A 19,419-nucleotide genomic window follows, 5' to 3' on the forward strand; every position below is an offset into this window, starting at 1 on the left:
CTTCAAGCCGAGGTCTGGCTCTGGCCCAGTGTTCTCCACTACCTGTCAGACCCCAGGACCGTCCTAACCAGCTGCGATGTGGACTGGGGACGCTGTGCCACTCTGGATCTCCTCCTTCCAGTCAGGTGAGTTCGGCAGACACTGACTGCACACAGAGTGGGCGTGTCTGTAGTGCAGGGATGCAGCTGCCGACACCCAGCCTTTAACCCTGCAAGCAGCCAGAAGCTGGGGGACCGTCCCAGGGGCATCTGAACCCTGCGCCCCAGCCCAGCCTGCCCCTGGTGGGATCCGATACTCCCACAGCAGCCGGAAGACAGGTGGGTGGGCGGCCCGACACAGGACTATGAGGCAGAAACTGAACTTGGCGCCTCAGCGAGGAGGGGGTAGGGCTTGCACTGTGACTTGTTTCCGGTGTTCTGAAATTTGTCGGCATGTCGTAGATAGTAGGGATGGGCGAGGCTACGGAGTCACGTGGCGCAAACTGACCAATCACGGCCAAGCAACAGCTGAAGCTGCAGGGTGGAGAGAAGAGGAGCTCTGGGCGGCAACATGCCTGAAAATTTCAGGGACGGGCGTGAGTATGGCACCTGGGGGCCTGGTTAAAACCACAATAGTGAGGGAGGGGGCGTGACAAAGGGAGGGGGACGCCCTGAAATTTCTGAGCATAGTAACGCCCCCCTCCCTTTGTCACGCCCCCTCCCTCACTATTGTGGTTTTAACCAGGCCCCCAGGTGCCATACTCACGCCCGTCCCTGAAATTTTCAGGCATGTTGCCGCCCAGAGCTCCTCTTCTCTCCACCCTGCATCTTCAGCTGTTGCTTGGCCGTGATTGGTCAGTTTGCGCCACGTGACTCCGTAGCCTCGCCCATCCCTACTATCTACGACATGCCGATAAATTTCAGAACACCGGATCCCTGTGCATTACACATGAGGGCGGCGCGCTGTATCTGACACCCCCGCAGCAGCCATAAGACTTAGGAGGGCGGGAGAAGGGAGGGCGGGAGAAGGGAGGGAAGGAGGGCGGGAGATGGGAGGGAAGGAGGGCGGGCGGACCCGGACTATTTAAAAAAAAACAAAAAAAAAAAAACACCTTGCCTTGCTCAGGTGCCGCCCCCCCCGCATCTTACCGCCCTAGGCACGTGCCCTCAAGTGCCTAGTGGCAAATACGGCCCTGGCGATGATAATGTGTGCAAACAGTAAAGCGCTGTGGAATATGTTAGCACTATATAAATAAAGATATTATTATTATGTCTTCAATAAACATTTTTCAGCGGCATAGCTGATAAATTAAAGAACATGTTAAAGACCTTCAACCTTTCTAAATATAGCTAGCTCTTCCAGTGACCATTACCCTTCAGGCTACTTTTCGGGAACCACATAATGATGCACGTGTGGCTGCTACCATACTGAATGTGTCCCCATCCTTGCTGACTCATCTCTTCTCAGAACTGCAGCTTCAAAGACCTGTCTGACACTTATTCATTCCCCAGAGACCTTTAGGGACTCTACCAAAGTTCCTGGCAATACATCCCCTTCAGCAACTCGCCTGCTAAAAGTATTTTGCTGCCACTGATGAAGTTCTTCTTATTTGCTTCCTCTTCCTTTCTGCTCTTTTCATCCAAACACCCCCCCAGGTTCTGATCACCTTAACCATAGGGTATCTGTACTTCTCTCTTCCTATTACTTAACTAACTTAAATAAAACATTGGGAGTTGTTATAGAGGTGGAATGCCATCCTCTAACCCCTCACACTCCTCCATTCTTTAATGATGGTCATCCGTGACCATCCAGGACCTTTAAGAAGGGTGAGCGTATACACAATAAAACACAGTAAATCGATCAGGACTGAAGGCTTAATATAGATGTCTTCTCCTCCACTGATTGGCTCCTATAGGTTAAGGGCCCCAGAAGACCAACAATACAGTCCTGAGCACAGTCCATAACTTTTTAAAATTTCTACTAAGACTGGTCCTTTTTGATAAGGACCCCAGAAACCACCAGTGTCCCTAAAAATAACAGTATCTGTTATTAAGGGTATCAGACACCCACAGATGCACCAGCATCTGCAGTCCAGCAGAAAACGTTACAAAAGGCATATCAAAACAAAAATCAAAAACAAAGATCTAACCAATTTGGCTATTACAGACTCATCTGGCCTTGTGGGTGTCTGGCCGCACACTGCATTGATCTCTCGGCCATGGGGTAATGTGACCGTTGTTTTTGACCCCTGATGAACCCTCAACAACTTGGAGGGGGAAACGCGTCGGGTCCTTCTTCTACCTCCCGCTGATAAGTATTGACTTTCTATTTTCTCTGATACCGGCCCCCTGTGATATTTTTTCCGGGTGGAGGCTATGTGTAAGGCGATTGATGGGAGACTTTTTTTTCTTGGATCGATTGTGGGTCCTTGATTCGATCTGTTATGATGAATTGTACACATTTTGTCAGCGTTTAGGTATTTAGATTTGTGTCCTATTGGAATTGTGTCTTTACTATTTCTGATTTATACTCCGTAGGGCATTTAATAATATCATTGGGTGTGTTTAAATAATAAGTGCAATATTTGGATCTGCAAAGTAAGGGATCCCTGTGTAGACATTTTTTGGAAATCAATAGGTATGTATCAGGTGGTCATTGTTTTGAAGCAGAATACTCTTTTGAATACGAGATAAGTCTATTCAAGCTGCTTCTTTACCCACAACTTTTTTTACTTTGAGATAAGAGATACCTCTAATCAGATTTTACTCACCAGATAGAGCCCAAACACAGGCTCATAGAATTATTAGCTGCTGCAGATCAACCTCTCCTCGTGACCAGCCAGAGTAAAAAAAAACTGACCATGAAGGGCCGGACAAATGCCACTGCATACCACCGTTTTTGGCACCAGCACTTTATGAATTCGACCATCTCCCCGGGGTAGAGACTGTGTAGCCAAAGGGGGAAGGTACCTCCACTTGACAGTGCTTCTGATCACATAAATACGGTCTTTGGTCTCTTTTTTCTCTAAGAAACTGAAGCCTCACTTAATATCAAATTCTAGCACTCGGCCCTTTGTCTGGGCTTCCTACCTGGTCATGCGGCAGTCTAAGTTTGAACCTTCCAGCCACTCCCTAATATAGATATTAAATATCCATCCAATTCCTCCCCTCCACTACGTCATCATACCCTGCTAGACATTCCCACCACAGACTTTTCAGAGGATGGCTAGGGGTACACTCTAGTGGGGATGAATAGAATCACATCTTCTTCCAGTAAATTTCCAGCTTGGGCACTTCTGCCCCATATATCTTTTAGCAGTGGTACGCATGCGCTGCCCATGGACCTGTGGGATTGGCGGCTGGCGGTCAGTTGCGAGTGGTGCTCCTACGTCTTCTAAACAGATGATCTGGGGCTTCCGACCGTGTGACCGGTGGCAGTCAATACCCCCTTTTGTCTCAGGTGCCGTTAGGACGGCGCATGCGCCGAATGTACTGCTGAACATATTGGGTTCATTATAAGTCTACCACTTAGGCGAATGCGCATGAGGCCCACATTTGCCACTTCATATGTGGTTTCCGGTGTCCATACGGAAGTACAGCTATCTCAACATTAGGACATATGCCCTGTCCATACGCAATTACACACGGGCGCATGTGCAGTCCAGACACATAGTTTTCTTTCCTCTTACACAAACAGGCAGCAGCAAATTAACATCGCAGTGCATACTATTTAAACCGGCACACCCCCTGCCCTGACACGCCTCCCGAAGAAGCAGTTGTGAAACGCGCGTCGGGGAAGAGGGACGCCGAGAGAATTCCACGTGGCTATACATAAGGTAATAGTGTAGTTTTACATATATTTATAGCTGCAGCACTATAGCACTTTATACATTAAAATAATAAGGGTCAAATATTTAGGCACCCAGCTATATGGAAATGCCCAGTTAGCTTATACCTTATAGTCATTATGCTATTTCTGCTTCAGTGTGAATAAATCGTATTTACTCTATTAATAGCCCATAGAATTTTTAGGAAGACTCTATGGCTGTATAGTCCCTCGTTGTAGGATTGAGCACCCTTCCTTTTATGTTTACTTTTTGTTTTTGATTTTAATATTAATTAATAAAAATGATTTTTATCTATCTAATACTATTGTGGTGGATCAGTTCTTATTATTACTAGGTCACCATATAGTGAAAATTAGCTCACCTCTACTAGTCTGGCTGTTGCCCCTCCAGATTCTTCTTTCTCTTACGGAGATTCTGCGTCCATTCCAACAGCTTGCTACACAATTGCTGGAACTGGAACGGCCTCTTCAGAGGGTGGTGCCACAAAACTGACTGCCTCAAGAAGTGTTCTTTTGGCCGCATCAGCGGAGTCTGGTTTGGCTGCTTTTGGCACACCGCAATGCTGGCGGGCACCTCTTCCTCTGGTATAAGGCTCCAGTATCACACCCAGAGTTCATAGACCAGAAGCCACATGTCCAATTTTTATATGGAGAGGGACATGTAACTTAGGCAGCCAATGACAGAAGTCCTTGTGTGTGGACGTTGTGGATGGTTTCTGTGCCCTTATTAGGCTTCCGGAATTTCCACACATTAAGTTAATAAAAAAAAAAAAAGAATAATAGTCCGCCACTCATCTGACCTCTCGTCACCACCTCCCTTCATCAAACATGTCCCCCTCGCTCATCAAACAGCACCACTATCCAAGCCAAAGTCTTCACAAAAGCATTATTGGAAAATTGATCATTTATCTAACTTTGGCTTAATTTTGACGAGTTTGAGGAAAATGCTGCGGAACATTAACACAAATCCGAATGTTCAAGGTTCTTGCCGAATTTGAGGTTGGCGAACTTATTCTGAACAAGTTCGCTCATCTCTAATCGTCAGCTCAACATTTCTGAAGGCCTTGAAGACCAAGTTACAAGATGGCCATGACTGAGAGGTATCATCAATGCTCAAAATCACTGAGCTGGAAAAAAGAGATAATTGCAGTTCATTCAAGCCAGAGTTACTCATAGCAGATGGGCTGTGAAAAATGTGCTGAATTCCTAATTGTAGTAGAATTCACTTTAAATACCGACAATAACCAATTAGTTTGTAAGGAAAATGCCAAGGTGGGGTCCTGTAACAGAGCCAGAAGGCAAAACTCTATAAACCTAAGTACAAGGTACAATACCAGATGGGTTGCATCTAACGATGAGGGGATCAGGGAAATTTCAAATTCGCCAATTTGTGCAGTTTTTCCTGGTTTGGGGTCTTTGCAGAGCTTAGAGCGTAATATTAAACATAACATTAAAAAAAATTATAAAAATCCTTATACTTACCTCACCGCTCACCTCTCCGGCCCCACCGGTCCGGTCCTCAACGCATATTCTGATCCCTGCTGTCTGTGCTGAAATCCCGGCTCTGATGAAGCCAGGGAAGATTCTGCACAGGTGCACAATTAGGGCACAATGTCATTACATATCGAGGTGCACCATGACCTTGCACACACATTTGTAGAGTCATCCCAAGCCTCAGCAGAGCAGAATGCTGGCTCACTGCCAGAAACCTTGGGATTTCAGTATAAGCAGCAGTGATGATAAAATCCATGAGGAATAGAAAAATCTGCAATTTGGAGAACACAGATTTTTGGAGCATTCAGGTAATGTAGAATTCAATTCCACTCTAATGTATTCCCTTATTTGTAATTTCATCAAAGGTAGAGCCTTATCTCATAACCCAGTAGAAGCTAAGGCCGGGTTCACATTACCGTTTCTGTGCGCAGCGTATGATCCGCATACATCCTCATGCGTCATGCGTAAATATCTTTAACATGGTGCACACAGAGACATGCATTTGCATGCAAATTAATATGCATGCATCGTTTCACGGTGTCCGGCAAACGCAACGTGTTGCATTTTTTTTAGGCGTCAAATATTGCGCAATCATGCGCATGGGGACAATTGCGTCAAAACAGCGCATTGTCTATGGAAATGCATTGGTACGCAAGGACATGCATACGCATGCGTTCGATACGCATGTGTACTTCAGACTGTGCATGTCCAGGAAATGATGTCACCGCCTCCACCATGCGCATAAACAACGAAAACGCATGGCAAAACGCATTTAAATGCATGCACACGCAGTGTTTTTTTGGCATCATGCATAAGATGTGGAGGCGCAAGCATGCGTTTGTGCATGCAGATGATATGCTGCGCACAGAAACGCTAATGTGAACCTAGCCTAACAATCTTACTGGTGAAGAAATTGGAGACATCAAGGTCCCAACATCGTGCTTAAAGTCGAGAAAATAGCGCAGACTTATCAACTTTTTTTAATTGTTCACAACTTTAGTGCTGAACCCACGGCAGGACCAAGGGGTGGAATGGAGCAGCAAAGAATGCCGCAGAAAAGGCAATGCGGGTACTGTCACTGGGAGTGCAATGTTTGGGAAGATGCTGAGGGAGTACCTTGCTGACCGTACCAACGTCCTCGGTGATTCCTCTGTGCCTTCTAATTATTGGGTATCCAAGTTGGACACGAGGCATGAACTGGCTCTCTACACCTTGGACGTCCTGGCCTGCCCTGCCACTAGTGTTCTGTCAGAGCGGGTTTTTTCCCTCATCCCACAAGAATTTATATAGCTACGCTGCAAATACCAGACTCTGTGAACACTACTCATTCCCCCCTCCCAGAGTCATGTAACACAAAATAGTTAATAAATAACATTTCCCACATGTCTACTTTACATCAGCACAATTTTGGAACCACACTTTTTTTGTTAAGAAGTTATAAGGGTTAAAAGTTGACCAGCAATTTCTCATTTTTATAACAAAATGTACAAAACCATTTTTTTAGGGACCACCTCACATTTGAAGTGACTTTGAGGGGTCTATATGAAAGAAAATAGCCAAAAGTGACACCATGCTAAAAACTGCACTCCTCAAGGTGCTCAAAACCACATTCAAGAAGTTTATTAACCCTTCAGGTGCTTCACAGAAAATAAAGCAATGTGGAAAGAAAAAATAAACATTTCATTTTTTTTCACAAAAATTTTCTTTTAGACACATTTTTTTTTCAGTTTCACAAGGGTAGCAGGAAAAATTTGCCACCAAAATTTGTTGTGCAATGTCTCCTGCTGAAACCCAATATCTGGAGGAAAGCCACTTGGGCGCATGGCAGGGCTTAGAAGGCAAAGAGCGCCATTTGACTTTTTGAATGTAAAATTTGCTGGTGTAATTAGCGGATGACATGTCATGTTTGTAGAGCCCCTGATGTTCCTAAACAGTGGAAACTCGCCACAAGTGATACCATTTTGGAAACTAGACCCCTTTGGGAATTTATTTAGACGTGTATTGAGCACCTTGAACCCCCAGGTGCTTCTCAGAAGTTTATAAAGTTGAGCCATGAAAATAAAAAAATCACATTTTTCCCACAAGAATGATTTTAGCCCCAAATTTTGAGTTTTCATAAAAATAACAAGAGAAATTGCACCATACAATTTGTTTTGCAATTTCTCTTGAGTATGCCGATACCTCATACAGTATGTGGGGAAAACTACTGTTTGGGCGTACAGCAGAGCTTGGAAGGGAAGGAGCGCCATTTGACTTAATGAATGCCAAATTTGCTGAAATAATTAGCAGATGCCATGTCACGTTCGAACAGCCCCTGATGTGCCTAAACAGTACAGTGGAAACTAGAGATGAGTGACCTTGTTCGGAAAATGTTCATCAATCTCAAATTCGGTACAAACATAGCTCATTCTGATTCATGTTTTGATTCTCGAGCATTTTTCCTCAAAGTTGGAAAAATTCGGGCACAGTTCGGTAAATGATCGCATTTTCACTAATGCTTTTATTAGGACTTTGGCTAGGATAGTGGTGCTGTGTGGTCAGAGGTGGGGTACATGCTTTATGAAGGGAGAAGGTGGCGAGAGATCAGAGGAGCTGCGGACTGTTCTTTTTTTAATTAACTTAACGTGTGGAGATTCCGGCAGCCAATCAGGGTGCAGAAATCATCCATGATGTCCATAAACAAAGGCTTCAGTCATTGGCTGCTGAAGTCACAAGTTCCTCTTCATATAAAAAAAGACATGTTGTTTTGGTAGTGCCATTTTTTCAATGTAACAGCGCCGAAAGGCTGATCCTGCTGCAAGTGGTCAGATAGTTAGAAAGGAATTTTATTGTCAGCTACTTCAACTAGATAGGAACATGTGTGAATTCGACCTTCCAGCATCTACCTCGTTTGTGTTAATACTGTGGGGCAGGCAGGAGGACACATTTCCAAATCTAACTCGTTTGTGAGACTCAGTACAAGCAAAAATTGCAATAATTTGACTACTACATGCATACCTTACTCTGAGATTCTCACTGCGTTAAAATGCGGACCAGCGAGACTCGCCAACCACAGGCCGTCCCATCAACCGCATCTGTTCCTTCTTCCTCCTCCATCACAATGGCAAGTGTTTTCGCACAGGTCTCTGGACACAGAATCTCCACTTGTTTGACCCTACATAGTCAGGGTGAGTGATGACCCATCAGCTATTATGGAAATAAAGATGTCTGCTGTTTTTGTTTCACAGAGCACACCACACCTTTCTCAAACCACCATAACATTTCCACCTGCGCCTCACTCACAGTCCAGCCATCCTGTTCTCCATACTCACAGCAGCACAGCTCTCGGTCCCGCAGTTGTGGTCACGTAAAAGAATGTTTCCTCCTACACATGCCAATGGTAAGAGCTTTAACTCCACCATCTCCATTCTGTTGACCGCGTAAATGCTGCCTTTCTACCTGGTGGATACATACAGTTTCCAAAAGCTGATGGCCAAGTTAGTCCCCTACTACCAGTTGCCCAGTTGCCATTATTTCTCTAAGAAAGCTGCGCCTGTGCTACACCAGCATGTCACAGACAACATCACCCGTTCCTTGAAAATATCTATGTCTGCCAGGGTGCATTCCACCACTGACACACAAACAAGCAAACATGGCCAGGGGAATTAAATCTGGCTGACTGGGAACTGGGTGACTGAGGTGGCTTTGCGGGCAGGGGGGCAAGGGACTGCTCCACATGTCTTGGAATCCAAGGCTTACGGGACAAACCTCTGTATCTAACACTTCCTCCGCTGCTTCTACCTTCTCCACCTCCTCTAGGGCGTCCACCTGCACCCTCAACCTCTCCCTTAATAAACCACATGTTCCAATAGTGCAAAGAGAATCCCCCCTAACCCTGTACTGCGCAGCCAGGGCTCACTGCAATTAGGCAGTGTTTAAATTAATATGCCTTGGAGATCGCAGATACACAGCTCAAGAGTTGCGGACAGCTATCAAGGACAAGTTAGGGCAAAGGATGTCTCCACTGAGTGCAAATCTGGTGGTGGACATACGCCAGGGCAATCTCACACATGTGCCTTGCATGGCTCATGTCCTCAACCTGGCGGTAGAGCAATTTCACCGCCACTATCCCAGCCTGGATGCACTGCTGCAGAAATCACGATCACTGTGTGCTCACTTCTATCATTCGCACACAGCAGGTAATTGACTTGCATCGTTACAGAGGTCTTTCGGCCTACCAGTTAGCCATTTGACATGCGATGTACAGACATGGTGGACTTCCACTCTGCACATTTTGCACCGACTGTGGCAGCAGCAATGAGCCCTGGTGCACTAGGTCCTTTTGCATAGCCTGAGCAAACACAGTACTGATGGGGTGCAAATCACACTTGTGGAGTGGGAACAGATGAAGGACCTCTTCACCCCTCTGTGCAGTTTTAAAATAGTCTGCAGGAGGAGGTGGTGGTCAGAGAGAGATGGAAGCAGAGGAAGATGCGGAACGGATAATAAGATCTCTGTCATGGCTTGGACAGGGTTAATACCCTGCCCTCTCAGGGTTAATTGTTGTGGCCTCTTTTTGGAACCGGGAGGGATATTTATACCCACTCTGGACTAGGATTCTCTGTCAATTATACTTTCGCTCTGAGTGCCTGACCCCTGGTGTGCGTGTGCATACTGTGGTCTTTGGTCTCCGTGCTCGATCTGGTCTGTTGATTTTCTCGGCTTTCTGACCTCCGGCTTCCACCTTACTACCCTTCTGTCTCACCCTCCAGTACCTCCCAGTTATTGACCTCGGCACGTTTGACTACTCTCTGGCGCTGTTCGCCTCCTTTGCACCCCGGCATCTGGCTCCAACCCTGGCCACTCCCCCTCTGTCACATAGTTCAGGTCCGGCTTGCTGCCCAGTGAGTTCTTCGCCATTTTGCGCTGGGCTCCCTTACTGCGGTGAGTAGCCTCCCAGCAGTAGTTACACCCGGGATCCTTGACAATCTCTAAGTTCCGGACTGTCATCGCACAGATGGGTGCCATGGGAGGGTGGATTACAACGATCGAGGGGCTCTTATAGTGATGGGTGCGCAATAGTCAGAAGATAGAGAGGATAATGATCTCCTCTCTGTTGTCCGTGGTTGACGGGAGGGCACGGAGGAAGCAACCTTGAGTGTTACCCCTCCACCAACACACCATGGACTTGGACCTCATGGAAGCGCAAGTCACATGAGCACCTTCTTGCTGCACTATCTGCAACATGATGCCCATATTGTTAGCATTAGAAATAGCGCCGACTACTGGGTTATCTCTTGGTTAGATCAACGGTACAATAGTAAATTTTACCAGATGCTTCCTCCCCCGGAGAGGGATGTGCACTTGCTGCAGTATTGAAACACATTTGTAGACAAATTTAAGAGTGGTTTTCCCCAAGACAGCAGTTAGACACACAGTGTGCAACACAGGTCTAAACTTCCAACCCAGGGAACATCGAGGTGTCATTGCAAAAACATTAGCAGCAACAATGTAAATGGCAGAAGGAAATTCTGTAAGTTGTTTCCCACATTTTTTAGACCAGACCACGCACCAGCAGAACAGAGTACAAGTCTGACACGTGGAGTGAGGGACTGGAGGGGATGGTGCAGGAGTATCTGGAGCTCAGTATCAATACCATCAGGTGAATTTGACCATTTTGAATTTTGGTCTTCAAAAATTCAAGAGTGGCCTGAGCTCGCCTGTCACACCTTGAAGATTTTGTCATGTCCGGCAGCAAGCATTCTCTCAGAACGTGTCTTCAGGGCTGCTGGTGGTGTCCTGATGGACAAGCGCACTCGGCTGTCCCCTGAAAGTGTAGACCTCCTAACTTTCATCAAGATGAACAAGTTGTGGATCTCCAATGACTTCTGCAACCCAGTCTTAGACTGGGCAGACTAGGCGATGGTGTCATTTTTATTGTGATGCATTGATCACGCATTATTGCAGCCTGTGAAGCTTTTGCCATGGCTTCTGTGCCTGCTGTTGCTGTTGCTGCTGATGTTACAATTTTTTGAAATGTGGAGACTTCAAGCTGGGTCTTCATCTGGCGGGTTGCCTGTAATGGATGTTGTGTCACAGGCCTAATTTACGGTTTCTACTCTGAGGAAATTGATGCCACTTTAGTGATGTGTGGCAATAATTTTTTGAAATGTGGAGTCTCCTTCATGTGTGTTGCCTGTAGCAGTATTGCTCCCAGACAGGCAGGCCTGCACTTACATTAAGTCAACAAGCTGTGTTACTTTCCTTAATCTTTATACCAATAGGAGTCTACAAAGCTGATATTTCTGCCACCTGAGTGTAGCTGAGCAGAGAAGCACTTTGAGCTGTTGCATGAGGTATCAGAGCTCCCAGCAAAGAAGGCTTACACAGATCCCTCACCCACCTCATCTTAATTGAAACTTAAGGTACCGTCACACTAAGCGACACTGCAGCGATAGCGACAATGATGCCGATCGCTGCAGCGTCGCTGTTTGGTCGCTGGAGAGCTGTCACACAGACCGCTCTCCAGCGACCAACGATGCCGAGGTCCCCGGGTAACCAGGGTAAACATCGGGTTGCTAAGCGCAGGGCCGCGCTTAGTAACCCGATGTTTACCCTGGTTACCAGCGTAAAATGTAAAAAAAACAAACAGTACATACTTACATGCGTCCCCCGGCGTCCGCTTCCTGCAATGACTGAGCGCCGGCAGTAGCAGGGCACAGCGGTGACGTCACCGCTGTGCTGTACTTTCACTTTCATTTTACGGCGCTCAGTCAGTGTGGGAAGCGGACGCCGGGGGACGCATGTGAGTATGTACTGTTTGTTTTTTTTACATTTTACGCTGGTAACCAGGGTAAACATCGGGTTACTAAGCGCGGCCCTGCGCTTAGTAACCCGATGTTTACCCTGGTTACCAGTGTAAAATATCGCTGGTATCGTTGCTTTTGCTGTCAAACACAACGATACACAGCGATCGGACGACCAAATAAAGTTCTGGACTTTATTCAGCGACCAGCGACATCACAGCAGGATCCTGATCGCTGCTGCGTGTCAAACTAAACGATATCACTAGCCAGGACGCTGCAACGTCACGGATCGCTAGCGATATCGTTTAGTGTGACAGTACCTTTAACCTCTAAGCTGTAAATGCTGGCCCAGACCCCGATACTTCATGCATGGCCCATGCCTGACTGCTGCTGTGCTATTATCAAATTTCTACTCTGGGTCAATTTGTCACTTTTCCTGGTGTGCACCTCTAATTTTTAGATATGTTTGGACTCCAAGTTAGATCTCCTTCATGTGTGTTGCCTGAATTTGGCAGACATCTCAGAGCACCAGGCCTACACCTGTCACTCCTCCACCTGTTGCTAATCAATGTTTCAGCCAGAAATGCTGGTCTTGGCCCTGTCCCAGGCCTCCATGCTACCTAATTATACTATTTGCAATCTCGGTCAATTTATGCCATTTTCCTGGTGTCTCACCCTAATTTGAGCTCTTTTGGCAGCTTTTTGGCCCACCTGAAGGTGTTATCTATGCGTTTGGTTTTGCCTCCAATTGAATTCAGTGGGGTTCAGTATGTACAACGAACATGTTTGACGAACATTAGGGACATTCGCGAACATCGGTCCCCAAAGAAGCTGGGCGAAAAGTGCGCGTCGAGGCAGAAGGCAGGAGCTCCCTACACTCTGTTTACGCAGCGGTTTACCAAACAGGTATGCTAAAAGTCGTTTATCATTTTTTCAGCTAGCATTTACAAGTAACGTATTCATGATAGATAGCCAGCTAATGACATCTGACATGCGCAGATATAATTTTAATCATTGCACTAATCAGCAATATGTCTTCTTGTCTACTTAATAAGATTTAAAACAATTGCACCCATGTATGTATTATTAATGAGGTTCAATGATGATGATAGTTATGTTTAATTTCTAAACACATGGTTATCTCAGTATACTACAGTGATCTTCATTGTTTGTGTCCGATGGTTTCTATAAGAACAAGCACTTTACACCTATAAATGTTTCATGCCATCTGCTGGTAACACTAAGTTGCTGCAATTGGTTATTTGCTTTTCTGATGAGTTGTTAGTGGAAATGGCAGGATTATAAAACTAAGAGTGTGCAGTTCCTTGTGTGATACATTTATTATCCTTCATGTAATAAACTCTTAGATCCAATAGTCAATTGTATGCCTATTCTGATATCAATTAGTTGTGATTTGCACAACCATATTGTCATTGTACTCCTCGCTGCTACCAACATATAGGAGTTTACAGCCTTCTATTATTTCCAGGACCTATTCCTGAATTTTATTATAAAAAAAAGTTTATTGACTTTTCTAAATAAAAATTGTGTTTTTATGTTAACCCCTTTCTGCCAGCTGACGGAATAGTACATCAGCTGGCAGATCCCCGGCTTTAAGGTGGGCTCCGGCGCTGAGCCCACCTTAAAGCCGCGACATGTCATTTATCCAGCGCTCTACACTGAGCACTTACTTTGAGGTTTCCATAAAAATCTCTGAGTGGTTTGAAGGGTGAATCCCCCAAGGGATCCATTCACTATAATGAGGCAGCAGAGTTACTCTGGACTCCATCTGGCCTCTGTCCAGCCGTGTCCTTCTTTTCAGAAGTGCAGAAAACTTTTATGCTCACCTAAAAGACAAACACTGCCAGACCACAGATCCTATGGCCTCCACAGGAACTGCTTGTGCCTCATTATAGGGAATCTTCCATTGAAGGTTCCACCTGAATCAAGGATTTCAGAGATTTACACAGAAACCCCAGTGTAAGCGCTCAGAGCAGAGAGCAGGATAAATTTGAGTTGGGCCTTACTACGATCTTTGGGAGGCAGAATGAACAAATCCACAGCAGGTGAAGAATTGGTTTTATTCATTTTTTTACACCATTCCTTGTGCGGTATAAGTGATTTGGCGACTTTATTCTTTGGGTTGGTGCAATTACAATGATACCAGATTTATATTGGATTTTTATCTTTGGCTGCTGTTACACACTAAAAGACACTTTTCATTGCAAAAAATAGTTTTTGCATAACCATGTTTTGAGAGCTATAATTTTTCCATATTTTGGCCCAAAGAGTCATGTAAGGTCTTGTTTTTTTGTGGTACAAGTTGACGTTTTTATTGGTACCATTTTTGCGCACATGACATTTTTTGATCGCTTTCTATTCTGATTTTTGAAAGGCAAAAAGAAAAAAAAACAGCAATTCAGGATTTTTTTTTCATGCCATTCCACATGTGATAAAATTGATAATTTAGCTTTATTCTTCGGGTCAGTACAATTAAAGCGATACCACATTTATTTTTTTATGCATTGCAGCTTTTACACAATAAATACTATTTTATAGAAAAACTAATTATTTTTGCATCACTTTAGTCTAAGAGCTATAACTTTTTTATTTTTCTGCTGATGGAGCTGTATGGGGGCTTGTTTTTTTGTGGGACAAAATAACATTTTCAGCGGCACCATGTTTTTTTTACACTCGCCTCTTTGATCACATTTATTGCACTTTTTATCGGCGGTATGATGAAAAAGCATTGTTTTTTGCCTCTGTTTCCTTTTTACGGTGTTCACTGAAGGGGTTAACGAGTGAGACAGTTCTATAGGTCGGGTCGTTTACATAAATGTATTTATTGGAATAATATTTTTCAATTTTTTTTGTTCTTCGGGTTTTTTTTTTAATATATTTTTAATTTTTTTTATACTGTCCCAGGATGGGATACAAGCCACCTTTCCTCCAGGACCCTGAAGGACCCCACAGCCATCTTGTGGCCCGGGGTCACCATGGAAGCACAAATGTGTAATGGAAACACCCAAGGAGCTCACTCCCTGTGCGATGCTCCTCAATGTCATTGTCGCTATTGACAGAGGCATCAGAGGGGTTAACCCTTTAACACCAAGGGTGGTTTGCACGTTAATGACCGGGCCAATTTTTACAATTCTGACCACTGTCCATTTATGAGGTTATAACTCTGGAACGCTTCAACGGATCCCAGTGATTCTGACAATGTTTTCTTGTGACATATTGTACTTCATGATAGTGGTAACATTTATTTGATATTACCTGCGTTTATTTGTAAAAAAAATGGAAATTTGGCAAAAATTTTGAAAATTTCGCAATTTTCCAACTTTGAATTTTTATGCCCTTAAATCACAGAGATATATCACGCAAAATACTTAATAAGTAACATTTCCCACATGTCTACTTTACATCAGCACAATTTTGGAAACAACATTTTTTTTTGTTAGGGAGTTATAAGGGTTAAAAGTTGACCAGAAATTTCTCATTTTTACAACACCATTTTATTTTAGGGACCACATCTCATTTGAAGTCATTTTGAGGGGTATATATGATAAAAAATACCCAAGTGTGACACCATTCTAAAAACTGCACCCCTCAAGGTGCTCAAAACCACATTCAGGAAGTTTATTAACCCTTCAGGTGTTTTACAGGAATTTTGGAATGTTTAAATAAAAATTAACATTTAACTTTTTTCACACAAAATTTATTTTAGCTCCAATTTGTTTTATTTTACCAAGGGTAACAGGAGAAAATAGACCCCAAAAGTTGTTGTACAATTTGTCCTGAGTACGCTGATACCCCATATGTGGGGGTAAACCACTGTTTGGGCGCATGACAGAGCTCGGAAGGGAAGGAGCGCCATTTTACTTTTCAATGCAAAATTGACTGGAATTTATATGGAACGCTGTCCAACACAACTGATGGTCCCAACCCCATTTATAAGGCAAGAAATCCCACTTATTAAACCTGACAGGGCACACCTGTGAAGTGAAAACCATTCCCGGTGACTACCTCTTGAAGATCATCAAGAGAATGCCAAGAGTGTGCAAAGCAGTCATCAAAGCAAAAGGTGGCTACTTTGAAGAACCTAAAATATAAGACATATTTTCAGTTGTTAAAACCTACAAGAGAAAAAGTAAGCAAAAACCCTGATGTAACTAAGTAAAAAAGCAAAAGTGCATTTAAATAACACAGAGTTTTCAGTAATACTCTTTTTTGATCAAAAAATAGCACAAAAGCCATCCCACCGCGTAAAGGTAACTCTGATCGGGACAGTCCTACACTGTATAATATTAAAACTTTACCATGTGTCAATGTTGACCTCATTGTGACTAAGGGCAGACAAAAGGACTGGGCCCAACCAGTGAACACCAGACCGGGGATCTCACGCCGTTAACGGTGATAAAGGGGCAGGACGGCATACTGGGACTCACACCTGTCCCTGCCACTATAAAGGGGCCCTGGCTTACCCTTATCTCAGGGGTACCTATAATGGTTAGGAGGCCTGAGCCGCCAGCGTATCCCTGTCTCCTGTGCAGGCCCTATCAGTGGCCCCCTCTCCCCCCCCCAGGGAGGAGGACTGCACCAGTGGATTAATATGACAAGTAAACAGGGTATGCAGACAAGGTAACTAAAATCTCAAACTCACCAAATGCTCACACAGCCACAGAGGAAACACAGAGAAGGGAAGAGGGAGGAAAAAACTTAGGAAGGAAAACAGGTTTAACATGCAACCAAAACAGCAGACAACAATCTCTGTAAATAAACCTCCAAGCTCCTAACACCATGCTGCTTCCCACTTCAAGCCAGGGAGCATAACTGATCACTGACAACAGTTGTAGTCAAAGCTGAGTCTATATAGGAGAGGAGATTACCAAAACCAATTCAGCTGAGAAACCAAGCTCTCAGCAACTTCAGCAACAAGGTTTAACTCCTGCCTTGCTGGCACAAGACAGCCAGTATATTCACACACAGTTGCTCAATATACCACAATAGCAAATCCCTCCCAAACGAAGGGTATATGTACCATCCAACTAGAACCTACACATTAAGTGTGATCTATAGAATAAATCGATCTCCACTATGGTACTGATATAATACAATCAATTTTATTAAACATAGTAATAAAAACATAAAAAATTGAATTACTACATGTAAGAAAGGTACAAATCCACAAAAGGATCCACAAAATTGATTGTTTTATATCAGTACCATAGTGGAGATCGATTTATTCTATAGATCACACTTAATGCGTAGGTACAAGACAGCCAGGTCAGAATTCAGAAGAGCTTCTGTTCACCGTGTGTGAACGAGGCCCAGAGTGCTGCGGTTCTCTGGAACCTCTCTGTCGCAGTAGCCCCGTGACAGTACCCCCCCTTCTACGAGGTACCTCCAGAACCTCAGGACCAGGTTTCTCAGGATGAGCTGTATGAAATGCCCTGACTAACCTAACCTCAGGGACATCGGCTGCAGGTACCCACATCCTCTCCTCAGGACCGTACCCTTTCCAATGTACTAGATACTGTAGAGACCGGCGAACAAATCGAGAATCCATGACCCTGGCTATCTGGAACTCGAGATTTCCATCAACAAGGACCGGAGAGGGAGGTAAAGGTGATGGATTAGGTGACGCCACAAACCTCTTGAGTAAGGAGCGATGAAAAATATTATGGATCCTAAACGACTGAGGTAAAGCCAGCCAAAATGCAACAGGATTGACGACGGCCACAATCCTATAAGGGCCAATAAACCTAGGGCCCAATTTCCACGAGGGAACTCTCAGTTTAATATTCTTTGAGGACAACCAAACTCAATCACCCACACATAGGTCCGGACCTTCCATACGTCTCCGATCAGCCGCATTCTTATATCTGGAACTCATCCTCTTTAATTTATCAAGAACCCCTTGCCATACGGACGTGATGGATTAAGAAAACCTCTCCTCTTCAGGAACCCCTGAGGAATCCTTCCTATTAAATGAACTGAATTGAGGATGAGAACCATATGCCCTGAAAAACGGGGACTTACCAGTAGACTCATGAGTACAGTTGTTTATTGCAAACTCTGCCAACTGTAAGTACTTAACCCAGTCCTCCTGATTTTCTGAAATGAAACACCTGAGAAGTTTCAAGATTTTGATTTACACGTTCAGTCTGACCATTGGATTGAGGATGAAAAGCTGAAGAAAACGACAAATGAATCCCCAGCCGGCTGCAAAAAGCCCTCCAAAACTTAGAAATAATTTGCACCCCATGGTCTCACACAATATCTGAAGGAACACATGCAGTCTCACAACCTCCTTGATAAAGATCTGTGCCAGAGTCTTGTCATTAGGTAACGCGGGAAAGGCAATAAAATGTGACATCTTGCTAAATCTGTCAACTACGGCTAAAATAACTGTATTACCCTCAGAAACCGGCAAGTCAGTGATGAAGTCTATTGACAAATGGGTCCAAGGTCTATTGGGCATCTCCAGAGGTTGGAGAGACCCAGACAGGCGAGTACGAGGGGTCTTGGAATGCGCACACACACTGCAGGCAGCGACATATTCCTGTACATCATGATTTACCCCAGACCACCAAAAACGCAGAGTGAGAAGGTCCGTGGTAACTTTACTTCCAGGGTGTCCGGCCAAAACCGAATCATGATGTTCATTGATGACCCTAAGACGAAGATTAGCAGGAACATAAAGTTTACCTAAAGGACAGGCTGCTGGGGCGTCCCCCTGCGCCTCTACCACCTCTCTCTCAAGATCCGAATTAATTGCGGCGACAATTACACCCTTCTGTAGTATAGGACCTGGCTCACAATTATCCCCACCCCCCGGAAAACAGCGGGATAACGCATCAGCCTTGACATTCTTGCTTCCTGGCCTATACGTAATATAGAAATTGAACCTGGCGAAGAACAGAGACCACCTAGCTTGCCTAGGTGTGAGACGCTTCACAGATTCTAAATACAACAGATTTTTGTGATCTGTGATCACCATGACTGGGTGAAGTGTTCCCTCCAAAAAATGGCGCCATTCTTCAAATGCTCATTTAATTGCCTTTGGTCTTCACCATAGTGGAGTTTGGAGTGTGACTGTTTGAGGTTGTGGACAGGTTTCTTTTTATACAGATAACAAGTTCAAACAGGAGCCATTACTACAGGTAATGAATGGAGGACAGAGGAGCCTCTTAAAGAAGAAGATACACGTCTGTGAGAGCCAGAAAGTTTGCATGTTTTTAGGTGACAAAATACATATTTACCACCATAATAGGCAAAATAAATCTTGCCATATCAGGCAAGATGATTTTCT

The 19,419-nt window shown here is 44.5% G+C and overlaps 1 long non-coding RNA gene across 1 annotated transcript in view; it reads left to right on the forward strand.

The window, feature by feature from the left end:
• Positions 1-211: 211 nt before the first annotated feature.
• LOC143785870 (uncharacterized) overlaps positions 212-19,419 on the forward strand; it is a 38,766-nt gene continuing 19,558 nt past the window's right edge. The window contains exons 1-2 of the long non-coding RNA XR_013218129.1: positions 212-317; positions 12,803-13,010. This is a non-coding gene — a long non-coding RNA (uncharacterized LOC143785870). The remainder of the gene's footprint in view (positions 318-12,802; positions 13,011-19,419) is intronic.

The sequence above is a fragment of the Ranitomeya variabilis genome, chromosome 7, assembly GCF_051348905.1.
Source record: "Ranitomeya variabilis isolate aRanVar5 chromosome 7, aRanVar5.hap1, whole genome shotgun sequence".
Taxonomy (NCBI): Eukaryota; Metazoa; Chordata; class Amphibia; order Anura; family Dendrobatidae; genus Ranitomeya; species Ranitomeya variabilis.